At 43.2% G+C, this 18,028-nt stretch overlaps 1 long non-coding RNA gene across 1 annotated transcript in view; it reads right to left on the reverse strand.

The window, feature by feature from the left end:
* LOC113906414 overlaps nt 1-17,717 on the reverse strand; it is a 30,076-nt gene extending 12,359 nt beyond the window's left edge. Inside the window, exons 1-2 of the long non-coding RNA XR_003514878.1 lie at nt 17,559-17,717; nt 12,320-12,487 (exon numbers count right to left, since the gene is read on the reverse strand). This is a non-coding gene — a long non-coding RNA (uncharacterized LOC113906414). The remainder of the gene's footprint in view (nt 1-12,319; nt 12,488-17,558) is intronic.
* Between the last annotated feature and the right edge of the window lie 311 nt (nt 17,718-18,028).

An 18,028-nucleotide genomic window follows, 5' to 3' on the forward strand; every position in this document is an offset into this window, starting at 1 on the left:
TCAGAATAAGGAATGCCCCTGTCTTGCACTCAGGGCACCTTCCTGGGGGTGCACATAGGTTTTCACCCCTAACCACCAGGGGTGAGTTCTGACTAATGATCAGTTTAGGGACACAGTCTGTGGCCAGTGGATCACACCTGCTACACTTGATCCAGAGTTCACCCGGCCTTATTCTATGACTTCAGGCTCTATGGGAGACCACTGCAGGGCCTAAGACTTGCAGTTGCATCAACTGCTCTGTCCCTCAGGTGTGGACCCGGAAGGCTCTGCTGAGTTTTGACTGGATGTCTCTCTATTTCGTCCTCTCCCATCAATGGTGCTGACTTTGTGTCCTGTTTGGTCTTCTCTTGTTGGTTGTTTCACATAGGATATTTTCAGTCTCAAATAACAAAATCCAATCCAAACTGTCTCAGATAATCAAGGTATTTTATTGGCTCCATTTAACTGAAAAAGTCTAGAGGTAGGGCTGGTTTCTAGGGAGGCTTGTTCTAGTGCCTCAAGCAATGCAGCCAGGCCTTTTGTTTTCTCTCCATTTCTCAGCTTTGTTTCCTCATCAGACTCTACCCATATGAAGTTCTCTTCTCATGACCCCCTAGAGTGGCTGGCAGTACCCAAAACTGAGTCTGGTTGGCTCTTATGGGCAGGCTAGGGTGACATTGCCAACTGGGAGCCAGTCTAGGCTAGGAGAATTGTTATGCACTGATGTTTTAGAGATGATCACATGCTCCCTATATAGCACTAGGGGAGGAATCATAGCTGAGAAGGGGAGTGTGATTTCCCACAGGAAACTGGGGCTGTCATGAAGAAAGGGAAGAGAAGAATGGATGATACTGGAGATCCAAACCAGAAAAAAAAAAATGTCTATGAAATGTCTACAAAACTGATAGGATTTTGTTGTTGTTTTGATCTTAAATGAACAAATGTTCTACCCTTCTTAATACTTCCTTAGAGTAAATAATCTTGCGAGGTCTTCCTTAATTTAGTACTTATAATATCACATACTCCATAACACCCTGGTGACCAGATTCCTTTTTCATTAAGGCTACTAGGCTTTTAGATGCCGACTCTTCCCTCTGTGAGCTCTGCATGTCCCCTAAAAGAAGCAGTGCTGAAATATTGCCCTTGATTAATCACAGCCCAATTATCTAGTTTGTGGATTATCAGGGCTCCTCCTTTTTTCTTCCCACATCCTGCCTGCCTTTTAGTCAACCCCTGCTCATTAACAAACCTGCCTGAAAAGATAGGGTAAAAAAAAAAAAAGAAAAAGAAATGGAAATGGAAATGGAACTCTAAATCAGCCAGTTTAGCTTCTTACCAACCCTGGTAAAAATGTTTGAGGAGGAAGTTGAAAAGAAGTGATGGCATGAGATTTACCTTAAATTTCCAAGATCTGTGATAACTTTGTGAACCCCTTCCACCCTTTTGTGAGCCTCTTCCACCCCTTACCCGATCCTTCTTAGAGATATTGAAAACAGCTGAATTCTCCAGAAAAGACACATTCCTCAGATACCCAGACATTTCAAACGGCTCCTAAGTATCTCAATAACTTTTTAAGATAAACTTTCTTTTTAAATCAAGATGATTGGTTTCTCTCTCTCTCCTTCACCGGAGTGTAGTTGTTTTACAATGTTGTTAGCCTCTGCTGTACAGCAAAGTGAATCAGCTATATGTATACATATATCTCCTCTTTTTTTGGATTTTCTTCACATTTAGGTCACCACAGAGCACTGAGTAGAGTTCCCTGTGCTATACAGTAGGTTTTCATTAGTTATCTATTTTACATATAGTATCAATAGTGTATATACATAAACCCCAATCTCCCAATTCACCCCACCACTGTCCTTTCCCCCTTGGTATTCATGCATTTACTCTCTGTGTGTGTCTCTATTTCTGCTTTGCAAATAGGTTCATCTATACCATTTTTCTAGATTCCAGATATATGCATTAATATATGATATTTGTTTTTCTTTTTCTGATTGAAGGGAAGACCTGTTGAAAGGATAAGAGCTCAAATCCACTCCCAGATGGAGAATTCAGACCCCACAGCTCAGTTTCCTAGTGTGTGGGAGTCAATAACACTTGTTTAACCTGGTAACCAAAGTAAAGGGGGTCGGGGGCAAGGTGGAGCTAGCAGGAACCCCTTCCAGCAAACCAGAGTCCTTCTATCACCTTCACTGAGCATCTGATCACTATTTCTACCTGCCACCCTCATCTAGCTGATTCCTCCTAATTCTGGAGGGCTGGATAAGGATTGATGACCACCTCTGGGTTTTCATGTCTCCTTAGAAAATTCAAACAAAAGAGAAAAGGACATCTGTTTTTTAAAGAACATTCTATCCCAATATCTAAAAACAAGTCATTTTCCTTTGGACTTATCTTTCTCCTGACCACTCCTGGTGGAACAGACTTCCAGTTCGACTACTACTGGAATTGGTAGGAGAGAAGAGCCAAGATTAGAAAGACCCAGCTTCTTCATGTCATCTTGTGAGAGTAACTCAGTGGCTTGAGGTTCAGTAGTGAAACTGGGGGAAATGTGTTCAAATGTAGTCCACGCATCCCACATTCAGCCTGTAAGTCTGAGTAGACAATTGGGGTTGGGGGCTTGTCTCAGTCTATTCAGGCTGCTGTAACAAAATAGACTGATGGTGTATAAAAAACAAAACAGTTGTTTCTCATAGTCCTGGAGGTTGGAAAGTCCAAGATCAAGGTTCCAGCAGATTTGGTGTCTGATGAGGACCGATGCATCCCTGGTTCATAGATGGCTGCTGGTCTTTTCACTACGTCCTCACATGGTAGAAGGGGACAGTTCTTGGGGGGGGGGGGGGGGGGCGGTCTCTCTCTTTTTTTTAATTAAAGAAAATTTAATTAACAAATTTCTACATTCAACATGGTCATGCCATTTTATAAACATACAAACATTCCATTCAGTAGCTCAGTCGTGTCCAACTCTTTGTGACCCCGTGGACGGCAGCATGCCAGGCTTCCCTGTCCATCACCAACTCCCGGAGTTTACTCAAATTCATGTCCATAGAGTTGGTGATGCCATCCAACCATCTCATCTTCTGTCGTCCCCTTCTCCTCCCTCCTTCAATCTTTCCCAGCATCAGTGTATTTCAAATGAGTCAGTTCTTCACATAGGTGGCCAAAGTATTAGAGTTTCAGCTTCAGCATCAGTCCTTCCAATGAATATTCAGACTGATTTCCCTTAGGTTTGACTGGTTGGATCTCCTTGCTGTCCAAGGAACTCTCAAGAGTCTTCTCCAACACCACAGTTTGAAAGCATCAATTCTTTGGTGCTCAGCTTTCTTTATAGTCCAACTCTCACATCCATACATGACTACTGGAAAAACCATAGCTTTGACTAGGCAGAACTTTGTTGGCAAAGTAATGTCTCTGCTTTTTAATATGCTTCCAGGTTGGTCATAACTTTTCTTCCAAAGAGCAAGCCTCTTTTAATTTCATGGCTGCAGTCACCATCTGCAATGATATGGAGTCCAAAAAAATAAAGTCTGTCACTGTTTCCACTGTTGCCCCATCTATTTGCTATAAAGTGATGGGACCAGTTACCATGATCTTCATTTTCTGAATGTTGACGTTTAAGCCAACTTTTTCACTCTCCTCTTTCACTTTCATCAAGAGGCTCTTTAGTTCTTCTTTGCTTTCTGCCATAAGTGTTGTCATCTGCATATCTGAGGTTATTGATATTTCTCCCGGCAATCTTGATTCCAGCTTGTGCTTCTTCCAGCCCAGCATTTCTCATGATGTACTCTGCATATAAGTTAAATAAGCAGGGTGACAATGTACAGCCTTGACATACTCCTTTTCCTATTTGGAACTAGTCTGTTGTTCCATGTCCAGTTCTTTAACTGTTGCTTCCTGACCTGCATACAGATTTCTCAAGAGGCAGGTCAGGTGGTCTGGTATTCCCATCTCTTTCAGCATTTTTCACAGTTTGTTGTGATAAACACAGTCAAAGGCTTTGGCATAGTCAATAAAGCAGAAATAGACATTTTTCTGGAACTCTTTTGCTTTTTCCATGATCCAGCGGATGTTGGCAATTTGATCTCTGGTTCCTCTGCCTTTTCTAAATCCAGCTTGAACATCTGGGAGTTTATGGTTCACGTACTGTTGAAACCTGGCTTGGAGAATTTTGAGCATTGCTTTACTAGCATGTGAGATGAGTGCACTTGTGTGGTAGTTTGAACATTCTTTGGCATACAAACAATATCTTCCATTAAATTACAATGTGCTCAGAGACAGTCATGTGTCTGAGTCATGTGGCCTCACATGTGGGGTTTAGGACAGCAGTTTCCTCAGAGGAGAAATTCAAATAAATGGTCACAGAACTTGACAATTATGGAGCTCTAAGGCTTCAGAGAGGAGGAAAAGGAGGAAGGAAGGAAACTATATATGAGGGAACCTTTGAAAACATCATGGAAGCTCACAGTTCTGTTGTCATAATCCATAATCCAAGTCTACCCAGAGGCCATTTCACATATTGAATTAAAGGTGGGGAGTTTGTGAAAAGACTATAATGATTATTCACCTTTCTAAAAACAGAAGAAATGCTTCTTCAAAATCAGTACTGATATTAGTATGGCTTATCAAGATGTCTCTACAGACTCCCAGAGTCCAGTTGGAGGAGTGTGTCCAGTAATACCTCTGGGAGGTGAGGACTGAGCTCCTTCCTGGGTCTGTTTTATTAGGGCACTGATCCCCCCTGTGAGGGTTCCACCCTCATGACCTAATCCCCTCCCAAATGCTCCACCTCCAAATACCATAATTTGGGGGATTATGCTTCAGCATATGAATTTTGCTGGGACACACATGTTCAGTCTACGGCGGGGCTGGCACTTTCTTTCACCAGCAGTGGAGTTTGGTGACTTGCACATTTATGGACAGAGAGTTAAATCAGACGTTGATGGCAACTTCTCCCAGCAATGTTTAGAAGGGTCATAAGCAACCCATGCCCTCAGCAATGTTAGAGGTGTCTGTCATCATGATAGCATGATGCACTGCTGGACTCAGAAAATAATGGACTTCAAATCCCCATTTCTCACCCAGGCCTGTGGCCAAGTGAGGCAAATAACAACTTCTCTGAGCCTCATTGTCTCATCTGGAAATGTGAACTTCATAGGTTGTTCTGAGGATCAAATACATTCATGGACATAGATGTGTGCAAACCACACTCCAAATCTGGATAATGATAATGGCAATCAGGATGCCTGGATAGATGCCGTCCTTCTTATGCCACAGTCAGTAAGTGAATAAACTTGGGAGGAGGGATGTTCCACCTGGACCACCCCCAGATGCCTTCCCTTGTGACAGTAATTGTCTCCTTAAAAACTCAAGCTTCAACTCTGCTCCAGCTGGGTTGACTTCACAGCTGCCTCCCATCCTACTAAGAGACATGCCCTCTCCCCACTGCCCATCATTTACAGTTCCCTCCCTGGTGGTAAGATGATAAAGAATCCACCTGCAATGCAGAGATACAGATTTGATCCCTGGCTTGGGAAGAACCCCTGGAGAAGGGAATGACTACCCACTTCAGTAATCTTGCCCAAAGAATTCCATAGAAAGAGGAGCCTGGCAAACTACAGTCCATGGAGTTGCAAAAAGTTGGACACAACTGAGCGACTAACACTTTCACTGCCCACTGAGGGCTGAGAACATCTGCCTTGGGCAACATGACTTCATTTGCTTATCCAGTCTCATCACTGCCCTAGTGATGGGCACCAGGCACGTCACACATAGACAACATTATGTAATCCTTATTTGTAGGTGACAGTATAGTAACAGTTGTTACTATTACCCATTTTCACATGGGAAGAATCTGAGACCCAGAAAAAGATTAGGCTGCTTGTCCTGGACCCTAACAAAAGGCTAGAGCTTCCCTCCAAGAAGCTGACAACTCCTCTTTAGGATGGTTGGTCCTCTGAGCCCCTGTAAGTTTCCCACCGGACCTCTGGACTTAGCTCCACTAAGTTCCATGCAGTTGTACCCTGGCCCCCACCCAACAACCTCACAAATGAACAGATGCCCATGAAGGAAACAAATCCTACTCCAGCTGGGTCTCAGGAACCTGAGGATTAATTTCCCTGCAAGCCAGTTTGTTAGACACTATGTTGGCAGATGAGGAGAGAAGCTATCAGTTCAATTCAGTTGTTCAGTTGTGTCTAGCTCTTTGCAACCCCATGGACTGCAGGATGCCAGGCTTCCTTGTCCATCACCAACTCCCGGAGCCTGCTCAAACTCATGTCCATCGAGTCAGTCATGCCATCCAATCATCTCATGCTTTGTTGTCCCCTTTTCCTCCTCCCTTCAATCTTTCTCAGCATCAGGATCTTTTCCAATGAGTCAGTTCTTCGCATCAGATGGCCAAAGAATTGGAGTTTCAACTTCAGCATCAGTATCAGTCACCCAAAAGAAGCTATAGAATCAGCCAATTAAGCAGCCAATGGTGCTGAACTAAATGTGACCTTATATTTAATTGTGGACGTTGTTTCTCAGCAGTTTCTCACTAGTCTGGGTTTGGGGAAAAGAATGGGACAGTAAGGGGAGTGTGAGCGTCAAGGGGAGAATCCCATTTATAAGGACACACGTCTGCTCTGCTCATTTCTTTCTTTCTTTCTTAAGGGGACAGTAGTATCAAGGATTCAGTGATCTCTACCACAGGGAAGTTGGGGAGGTATAGCCAATCTCTCAGCTGTAACCCAGGGGCAGCAGGCAAATGACAAGGGGACGAGGCCTCGTCAGTTGCATGAAACATTTACCTAATAGGCCGGAGACCCAGTTGCAGAAGCACATCTCTAACAGGGGTTAGGGGACAGTAGTAGAGGCAGGAGCCTGGGCTGTACTCTGCAGAAGCTCACACACAATTTGAAAACTTTTCTTTGCTGTGTACTCAGGCCACCAGCTTCATGATTGGGGAGCCCTGTTGGTCCCCTCGACACTTTCTCAGTAAAGTACTTGGAGCACAATTTCAGAAAATATGTGAGCCTAGAGAACAGTGGAGTTGAGGGTTCAGAGGGAGAATAAGACAATAGTGCTTCCATAGCTAGCTGGCACCAGTCAATCTGGCTGCTTCCCCAGGGCCTCTGTGGCAGCAAGGGTTGCCCGCCATTCAGGTCTCCCTCCGAGAAACAACTTGCCATTCAGCTGTAGGGAGTGCAGTGAGAGGACAGGTCCCACCTGCGAGAGCTTCAGGCCCACCTCAGTTCAGAGGCCATGCTCCTCCTGGGGCACCCCACCCAGTGACTGAGCTTGGAGGAGCACAGGGGCCTGAGGGATCCTCTAACAGGCAGTCTTGGCTCCAGAGTATGAAGCACCAGATGTATAACAATGGTGCTTGTTGTACACAAGGGAACTCAGAAGAGTGAGAGATTAACTCAGCTCAGGGGGACTCTGGAGGACTTCTTAACAGGCAGTATTAGTGTTCAGCCTTGGATGGTAGGAAGGGTGAAGTATTATAAGCAGAAGGAGGGGCAGAGATCCAGGGTCAGCAAAAGTCAGGAGGATTCCAGGCACAGTGACCAGCCCTGAAGCATGGAGTGTATGGTGTTTTAAAATGGATATAGTTAAATTATGGAAATTTTCAAATGCTAATGTATTTGGATTTTATTCTGTTGATACTAGGGAGTCATGAGGAGATGCCACCATAAAAGTGACCTGATCAGATCAGAATTTTAGAAATATACGTTCTTGACAGGACAAAAATACAGAACTTGGAGATGGGTAGAACAGTTAAAGACTGTTCTAACAGTGAGAGCGAGAATGATAAGGACCTGACTAGGTCAGAGGAGTGACCACGGAAAAGAAGGCTAAGAATGAGATTTATTGTAGAAGAGAATGAGGAGATGCAAAGAAGACATTGGGGTCATGAGTCTGAATTTTCTACAAAGTAACCTTAGAATGGGATTGAGTCAGAGAGAAAGAGCATGGGTGTTTCTAATAGGCTGAGGCTGAGCTAGAAGCAATTCTAGAGTTTAGGAGAATGGTAGGAGTAAAGATACAATTCTGGAAGTCATCTCTACTATCATCTTCCCATTTCTGGTCCAGGTGCTGAAAAAGAGAGAGAGTGAAAAGAGAACAGAATTAAAGACCTAATCTTGAGAGGGCCTCCATTTATTAAAGCATGAGTACTGGGAATGATTGAGATGACATCCTCAGAGTGTGACAGGGCAGATCTGCAAAGAGCTCCAAGCAGAAGGTGATGTTCAACAGCGTCAGGGCTATAGAGAGATCTTGTCACCAAGGATAGGGATCTGGACCACCGAGAGACTGTCAAGTGGAGAACACTAGGGTGGGCGTGGGACCTTCAAGAGAGTACTTATAGCAGAGAGCTGTGGGCAGAGGACAGCCTTAATCTAAACATAAGCCTTTTAATTTGAAAATCATTTCAAACGTGTGGAAATGTTGCAAGAACATAAATTGAACATAGAATGTCTATTTACTTTTTACTCAGTTTCTCCTATTGTTAACATTTTACCCATTTGTTTCATCATCTGCTCTCACGCTTTCTCTCCTTTATATATATATATTTATTATATATATGTAAATTATATGTTTACATGGACATATATGCACATATATGTAATATATTTTTCTGAGTCTTTTGAGAGTAAATACATGCGTATGAAAGTGAAAGTGAAAGGCACTCAGTTGTGTCTCTTTGTGATCCCATGGACGCAAGACCCCTGCCTGCCATGTTCCTCTGTCCATGGAATTCTCCAGGCCAGAGTGCTGGAGTGGGTTGCCATGCCCTCCTCCCAGGGATCTTCCCCACTCAGGGATCAAACCCATGTCTCCTGCATCTCTTGCATTGCAGGTGAATTCTTCACTGCTGAGCCACTGGAGAAGCCCAAATACATACATATATCACAGCCTTTTACCTCTAAATATATTAGTGTATATTTACTCAGAATACAAAGCTTCTCTTACATAAGCATAGCATATTATCAACTTCAGTAAATTTAGCATTGACACAATTCTTTCTCCAATTGACCCAACAATGTCCTTTTTAGTACTTCCTCCCCCCACCAAACTGGGTGGGTGTATAAGCTGTCCTTTGTTCCTGGGTTCTCAGGAGCCGTGGCCCCAGGGGTGAGGTGAGGTCTAGGTAGAAGGGAATGGTTTCCTCCATTAGCACCCACTTAAGCCACATGTCAGTTACCAACGGACCTAGCTCCCAAGGACAAGGCAGGATGCAGGTCTACATAGGAGGTTGCTGCTGCTGCTGAGTCACTTCAGTCGTGTCCGACTCTGTGCGACCCCATAGACGGCAGCCCACCAGGCTCCCCCGTCCCTGGGATTCTCCAGGCAAGAACACTGGAGTAGGTTGCCATTTCCTTCTCCAATGCATGAAAGTGAAAAGTGAAAGTGAAAAGTGAAAGTGAAGTCACTCAGTCATGTCCGACCTCAGCGACCCCCTGGACTGCAGCCTTCCAGGCTCCTCCATCCATGGAATTTTCCAGGCAAGAGTACTGGAGTGGGGTGCCATTGCCTTCTCCCATAGGAGGTTGAGTACAGGTCAAAGAGCAGACTTGTGTAGATGTCAGTCAGGCTAACCTCCACATGGGCTAAGCTCATGGCCTATGTGTTAGAAGAACTCCTTGCTAATTTCCTTCTCAGTTTTACACAAGAAAAAACATTTGTGAGTCTTCTAAGGCTTATTCAGCAGGGTAAACAGTACCTGACTTTGGCTCTATATTCTCTCTGGGCCAAGGAGGCATTTTTGAGCCTGTGTTAATACATCTATGTCAATGAAAATGACTTGTTCATGGAATCCAACGGCATCTCAAGGACTTTATCACTTGCTTAAAGGAGATTCCACTGAAGCTTTTTTTGGGGTGATGGTATGTTTCTCTTCATGTTCCCACAGTCTCTGGCCCAAGAGGGATGCATACGGTTTTCATCCTTTTTGAGGCTGTTTACTTCCTGGATTGGCTATTTCTAACTCTGAGACAGAACACACCTGGTGCTAAACCAACTATAAACACAAAAATCAGCCTGAGAGGGAGGCACTTACAGGGGAGTTTCTGACCAGAATACTTTTACTAGGGTTCTTTGGCAACACAAAACTTTGTTCTCCTTAATAATTGTCTTCGTGGGTCTTGGTAATTCCCATAATTCCACTCTGGTATTCATCTTTTTACCAGATAAAATTATACAGCCACTTTGGGTTTCCTATTTTGTGTGGGTTGCCAGAAATCCCAGAACTACGTTCAGTATTCAATTACAACAAATATATCAGCATAGATTTTTCTTATATTTATATCTCCATTTACCATATATGTGTTATGGTTTATGTTTCTTAAATATATATGTATGTATAAATAGTAAATGGAGAATATGTATGATATCTACACATAGCATTTACTATTTTTCTGTGGGTTTCTATGTACGACTATCTATTTACTATGGTTTTATTGTACGTATGTCTTTAACATTAAACATCCTAAAATCATTTTGGGAAGCAGACAGGCCATGACTCAGGAATATACAGTTCTTTACAGGACACTTGTTTCCTTCTGGCCACTTATTCTAGCCATTCCACATATAAAAGCAAGTCCAAGACATTTTCTCTTGAGCCTGTTAACTACCCTCTCTCTCTTCCCATTATAAATGGCCTTGCCACAGAAGGCAATCCAGTTTGGGGTAGGAGTTCTTAGTTAAAATAGAAACTTCTCTCATTGGATTACATCCTGAGTTCTTGTGTTTATCCAATTTCTTCGGGGAATTCAAGTCTGATGCCGACAAAAGCCAAAGGGAACGCTGGTGCACAGGGGCACTGCCTTCCCAAGCTGACTTTTGTAGGAGATAAAGCCTTGCCCTGGGGGAGACCTGTGCTCCCCCAGCCATGGCAGAGGAAGTGGGGAGGGTCGGAGGACAGAGCCTCCTCTCAGGTGACCTCAGAAACAATGTGGACTCCTACTTGATTATCCACTCAGGCCTACAGAGTGGGACCAAGAACCAGGGACAGGCGGGTCTGTGAGGAACTTTCAAGGCACTTCTCCCCGTGACACCGGAAACATCCCAAAGCACAGAAGATGCTTTTTCTCACAGTTGATTCTAGAGCCAAGTCTATGCTGGCTTTCTACTAAACACATATTTCTAGGAGGAACCAGAGAGGCTATAGAATATATACATAGGTGAAGTCATTTTACCTTTTCTCCACCATAGAAAAATATTGAGTTAGCCAAAAAGTTAATTTGGGTTTTCCTCAATAATAAAATAACCGACACTTGTACAAACTATCCAAGAGCCAGGCACTGTTCCAAGAATGTGTGCGCACACACACATCATCATCATCATCATCAACATCGTCATCCATAAAATAGATATATTATCATTATTCCCATTTTACAAAGAAGGAAACTGAGGCTCAGAGAGGGACACAACTTGCTCAAGGTCATGCATCTAGTAAGATGGCAGAGGGGGCTCTTGTACTCCCGGAGTCTGGCTTCTGAGTTTATATTTCCTACCATCTACTCTACTCATCTAGTGGCCCCTGTCCCATATAAGCCATAGGGAGTAGACCCCCTGGGACCCAAATAGGGTATAATATTGGTCTCAAGGCCCTGAAAATTCCAGAGAAGATTTGTTTAGTCAGACTGTGGCAACTTATTTCTTATCCACTGGCCAGAGATAATATAAAGTGTGCCAACTTAGAGTCTATATCTCTTCTGAAGAATTTCAGAAATACAACTCTTCAACTTCTAGAAGAAAGAAAGAATTTAGCTCACTCACCCACCCATGTTCACCACATGCAATGCACTTTGCTGGGTTCTAGAGAGATGATGATTCAGCCTCAGTGGTCCCTACGCTGTGAGAAAGGTGGTCCCTGTTAGTCCCAGATGTGACATAATGGGGGAAAGATGGAAGGATGCATCACCAGGTGAGGGAAGGCCTGAGGTAGGGAGACCCTCCTGCCCTTCACCTGCTGTGTAACCTCACGTTAACCCTCTGGACCTCAGTTTCCATGGCTGCAAAGTGAAGGGGTGGTTCAGGAGACTACTTAAAGAGTGCTTCTAGCTCTAAAGTTTGATGCTAACGGTGGTAGCTGTTAATGCTATAAAACATTTACATCTTCTGTACCAGCCATTGAGACAGGCTCTGTCCATATATCTTATTTTTCAAACAGGCATGAAAGACAAAATGCAGCAAACAGTGAAGATGATTCTACTCAGGCTATTGCAATAGGAAGAACATTCATTAATGAGGAAGGTACAAATGAAAAGGAAGGACCCTGAGGTTTTATGGAGGCAGGAAGACAAGGGAGTCATCGCCAAGTCTTTTGGGAGTCAGATGAAAGAATTACCTTGGAATATTCCATGGAAGACAGACTGGTCTTTTGTAGTTACCCATTTGCAGAACAAACATGGTGAGGGTTTCCTTAGCTGTTGCTGTTTTCCAGAAATGTAGAGCTTATATACTGTCTCAGGGGCCACATACTTCTGTGATGCACAAATGTATAACCCCATGGTACCTAAAACCACAAAATAAACATGGAAAATCTTCCTAAAGTATCTATTTTTACTTAAAACTGTGGGGGCAGTATCAATATTTTATATAAAACAAACGCCTTAAAAAGGAATGAAAATACGTACAATTTTAAAGTTTAAATCTTAAAGAGATTTTATCCTTAAATAGGGCCCCTTCTCTCTCTCTCAGCCATCGGTGTATCTCTATGAAAAAGTTTGAGAAGCACTGGTCATTTATTCTCTGACTAAATTATCAACAACAGCTCTTAGGTCATACATATGTTTTTTTGTCAGTACTTTGTGGGGGTGATGATGTTATCTTTTATGTGATGTTTTGTTTCTTCATGTGCCTCTATAACTTTTCCCCTAACCTCGTAATTTTTTTAATGATGTTTTATTCTGTAATATTACAGAAATGTTGCAAGAATAGTACAGAGAGTTCCTGTATACTCTTTACCTATACACTCCTTTTCTGCTAATGTTACCATCTTACATAACCATGGTATTGGGTTGGCCAAAAGGTCCATTCGGGTTTTTCCATCTCAGCTTATGAAAAACCCAAATGAACTTTTCGGCCAACCCAATACACTGGTTAAAACTAATATAATTAACATTGGCCATTACTTAGGTAAACTACAGACTTGATTTAAATTCCACCAGTTTTTCCACTAATGTTTTTTCACTGTTCTGGTATCTAATTCCACATTGCACTTAACATAAATGCCTTTTGATTGACTGAAAAAATCTCATGAAGCCTACTAAGTGCCAGTGGGCTTCCCTGGTGGCTCAGATAGTAAAGAATGTACCTGCAATACAAAAGACCCGGATTTGATTTTCCTGGGTTGGGAAAATCCCCTGGAAAAGGAAATGGCAACCCACTCCAGTATTCTTCCCTGGAGAATTCTATGGCCAGAGGAGCCTGGTGGGCCACAGTCCATGGCATCACAAAGAGTTGGACACAACTGAGCAACTAACACACACACAAGTGCCAGGCACCACCCTACGTCTTGGGAACCAATGAAACCAACCGTCCTGGGTTTATAGCATATAAAGGACACTCACCATGGGGAAAGCAGCCCCTTGTGGTTCTGTGTTACCCAGACCTGAGGAATCTTAACTATCAAAGACTGTGTGTGTGGATCTGAAACCATCTGCAAATAGGTGTGCCAGCTCTGGTACACACCCATGGGTCTTCACGTAGAAGGCCCCGGGTGCTGACAGCAGTGGGGTTCCCCCAGCTCCTGCTCCCCAACTCCAGGCAGCATTTCTGAGCCATAATGTGACCCCCATTGGTCTCTGCATTGGGCAGCCCCCTTGGAGCCCAGTACTGAAAAGTTAGCACCTTTGAAATCAGATAAAGAGCATCAAGCCACAGCTGTGTTTGTTTTATAAATTAAAGGGCGAATCATTAAAATAATTGTTTTCCTGAAAATAAAGATATTAAACAAGTCTCCCTTCTCCCCTGCAGCCTCCCTCTTCTTTTCCCAATTTGTCTGCAAAGGACTCCAACTTCAGGTTAAAGAGCAAAGAATTATCTCTGTTTCAATCTTAGGGACTGGACTGGCTCCATAACAGTTATAATCTCTTATCTGAACCCGCCTGGAGGCAAGGGGCCCAGTAGAGCTGAATTCTTTTCAGCATTAACTGCCATTCAAATGGATTCAGAATAGTTGAGCTTTTCCTTTAACGATGGGAGCCCTCAAGGTGATTCTCAAACTTCCCTGTTTAGTATTGCTTTTCCCCTAATTTCTCTTCTGTAGGAGGTTTGGTACATGTTGGGGATTTAAGATTTTCATACAGAAAAGGAGAATGCGTGTAAAAAGGGCTTAGAAAATCATCTAACAAGTAAGTGCTCCATAAATGTTATTATTACTATGTGGGCTTCCCAGGTGGCTAAGCAGCAAAGAATCCAACTGCCAATGCAGGAGGTGTGGCTTCAGTCCTGGGTTGGGACGATCCCCTAGAGAAGGAAATGGAAACCCACTCCAGTATTCTTGCCTGGGAAATCCCATGGACAAACGAGCCTGACGGGCTACAATCCATGCAATTGCAAAGAGTCAGACATGATTTAGCAACTGAACACACACGCATTGTGACTCTATTGAAAAAGATCTATGAGAGACATTTGTACCTAATTTGGAAGTCAGTGAGGAGCCTTCAGGGTTTTTCAGGAGAATGATACGGTTGGATCAGGTAGGTGGTCCTTAAGGAGCTTAAAAACTAGTAAGGTCTTGGGATTTCCCTGGTGCCTAAGACTCTGTGCTCTCAACGCAGGGGTCCTGGGTTCGATCTCTGGTTCAATTCAGTCGTGCAGTCGTGTCCGACTCTTTGTGACCCCATGGACTGCAACACGCCAGGCCTCCCTGTCCATCCCTGTCCATCACCAACTCCCGGAGTTTACTCATGTCCATAGAGTTGGTGATGCCATCCAACTATCTCATCCTCTATCGTCCCCTTCTCCTCCTGCCTTCAATCTTTCCCAGCATCAGGGTATTTTCAAATGAGTCTGTTCTTTGCATCAGGTGGAGTTTCAGCTTCAGCATCAGTCCTTCCAATGAATATTCAGGACTGATTTCCTTTAACTTTGACAGGTTGGATCTCCTTGCTGTCCAAGGAACTCTCAAGAGTCTTCTCCAACACCACAGTTTGAAAGTATTAATTCTTCAGCGTTCAGCTTTCTTTACAGTCCAACTCTCACATCCATACATGACTACTGGAAAAACCATAGCTTTGACTAGGCAGAACTTTGTTGGCAAAGTAATGTCTCTGCTTTTAAATATGCTTCCAGGTTGGTCATAACTTTTCTTCCAAGGAGCAAGCCTCTTTTAATTTCATGGCTGCAGTCACCATCTGCAATGATAGGGAGTCCAAAAAAATAAAGTCTGTCACTGTTTCCACTGTTGCCCCATCTATTTCCCATGAAGTGATGGGACCAGATGCCATGATCTTAGTTTTCTGAATGTTGAGTTTTAAGCCAACTTTTTCACTCTCCTCTTTCACTTTCATCAAGAGGCTCTTTAGTTCTTCACTTTCTGCCATAAGGGTGGTGTCATCTGCATATCTGAGGTTATTGATATTTCTCCTGGCAATCTTGATTCCAGCTTGTGCTTCATCCAGCCCAGCATTTCTCATGATGACTCTGCATATAAGTTAAATAAGCAGCGTGACAATGTACAGCCTTGACATACTCCTTTCCTGATTTGGAACCAGTCTGTTGTTCCATGTCCAGTTCTAACTGCTGCTTCTTGACCTGCATACAGATTTCTCAGGAGGCAGGCCAGGTGGTCTTGTACTCCCATATCTTTAAGAATTTTTCACAGTTTGTTGTGATAAACACAGTCAAAGGTTTTGACATAGTCAATAAAGCAGAAATAGATGTTTCCGTGGAACTCTCTTGCTTTTTCAATGATCCAAGGGATGTTGCTACTTGATCTCTGGTTCCTCTGCCTTTTCTAAATCCAGTTTGGACACCTGGAAGTTCATGGTTCACATACTGCTGAAGCCTGGCTTGGAGAATTTTGAGCATTACTTTGCTAACCTGTGAGTTGCATGCAATTGTGCAGTGGTTTGAGCATTCTTTGGCATTGCCTTTCTTTGGGATTGGAATGAAAACTGACCTTTTCCAATTCTGTGGCCACTGCTGAGTTTTCCAAATTTGTTGGCATATTGAGTGCAACATTTTCACAGCATCATTTTTTAGGATTTGAAAGAGCTCAATTGGAATTCCATCACCTCCACTTTGTTTGTAGTGATACTTCCTAAGGCCCACTTGACTTTGCATTCCAGGATATCTGGCCCTAGGTGAGAGATCACACCATCATGATTATCTGGGTCGTGAAGATCTTTTTTGTATAGTTCTTCTGTGTATTCTTACTACCTCTTCTTAATATCTTCTGCTTCTGTTAGGTCCATACCATGTCTGTCCTTTATTGTGCCCATCTTTGCGTGAAAATTTCCCTTGGTATCTCTCATTTTCTTGAAGAGATCTCTAGTCTTTCCCATTCTATTGTTTTCCTCTATTTCATTGCATTGATCACTGAGGAAGACTTTCTTATCTCTGGTAGGGAACTGTTAAAAAATCCTGCATGCTGCAACTAAGACCTGGCGAATGCAAATAAATAAAGATTAAAGAAAAAAAAAATAGTAAGATCTAAATCATGCATACATAACAAGACATAAAGCAGGGAATCTAGTAAATATCTAATAATTATGCATTCATTTCACCTGCGTGATGTCATTTTAGCCTCATATCAAGCCTATTCAATAGCCGTTATTTTATCCCCAATTTACAGATGGAGTAATGGATGTTATGAAACTAGAAAAAGTAGAGCTCTGAGCCCAGGTGGTCTCCACATTTTCCTTTCTCCCAGAGAGGTGTGGTGGGAGTCCTCCGTCCCCATCCACTCTCCACCCAGCTCCCTCACAGCAGCATCTGTTGGTGTCTCTCTTCCCTCCAGACTGGAAGCTATTTAAAAGTAGAGTCTATGTAGTCCCATTTCACCTCGAGGGGCTAGCACAGAGTCCACCTCATGTGGATATTCAATAAAAAACAGTTTAAATAAACAGGCAAAGGGATGCGAATCTCGGGCATCTCTGCCTAAGAACTCCTTGTGTGCTTGTTGTGTTGATTCATCTCATGCTCCTGTTCTCACTTCTAGGACAACAGACTCTGTGGCCTATTTTACCAAAACGTCATGGACAATTAGCAATAGGAGCTCTAAAATGCTCAGAGAATGCAAAAACACAGCCAGGGTAACTAACTGTGGTCAGTGCCTCGACCTCTGTCATGAAAGAAGATCCTTAATTTTTTTTAAACAGGAAAATAAAGAGCCTTCCCCTTCAAGGAAGCATGGAGGTTCTACCCCATGAGCAAAGGCTGATGTGGCCTGGGAGATGAAGTCTGAGAGTCAACTTTAAGCCTGGAGGTCAGTCTACAAAGAAAATGTGCTCTGAGGGTCATTTTTGTGCCCAGGTGAGACTTAGAGAATTGGGGTAGACCTCAACCACAGCCGCTCTTCCCCAAAACAAGACGTCACACTTAACATTGAAAAAAAAAAAGAATAAACAACCACAAACCTGGTAGGGTAGGCAGTGAATAGAAGAAAATGAACTCTCCCAGGCAACATTAACAAAATGGACTCTTCCAGTCAACATTAGAAATTCTTATGGGACGATCCAAGACTGAGCTCAATTTCTGGAGCCCCCTCCAGGCCTCCGAATGACCCACCAAAACATCCCTAGGGAGAAATCACAGGAGCAAAATGACAGACTGACAGAAGAAGGCCACTTTGCATGGCTAAATAGCAACAAAGCCCTCCATTTTAAAGGTACAGCACTCAAGACTTCCCTGGTGGTCCGGTGCTTAAGGCTCCCCACTGCCAACCCAGGGGGCAGGGTTAGATCCCTGGTCAGGGAACTAGGATCCCACATGCCCTGTGGTGCCACCAAGAGATACAAATAAGTAAGGAAATTTGGAAAAAGGAATATAAACTTGACATTATAGATTATATGATTGTACACCTGAGATAAGCAAGAGAAATAAATGG

Source organism: Bos indicus x Bos taurus, chromosome 2 (genome assembly GCF_003369695.1).
Source record: "Bos indicus x Bos taurus breed Angus x Brahman F1 hybrid chromosome 2, Bos_hybrid_MaternalHap_v2.0, whole genome shotgun sequence".
Classification (NCBI taxonomy): Eukaryota; Metazoa; Chordata; class Mammalia; order Artiodactyla; family Bovidae; genus Bos; species Bos indicus x Bos taurus.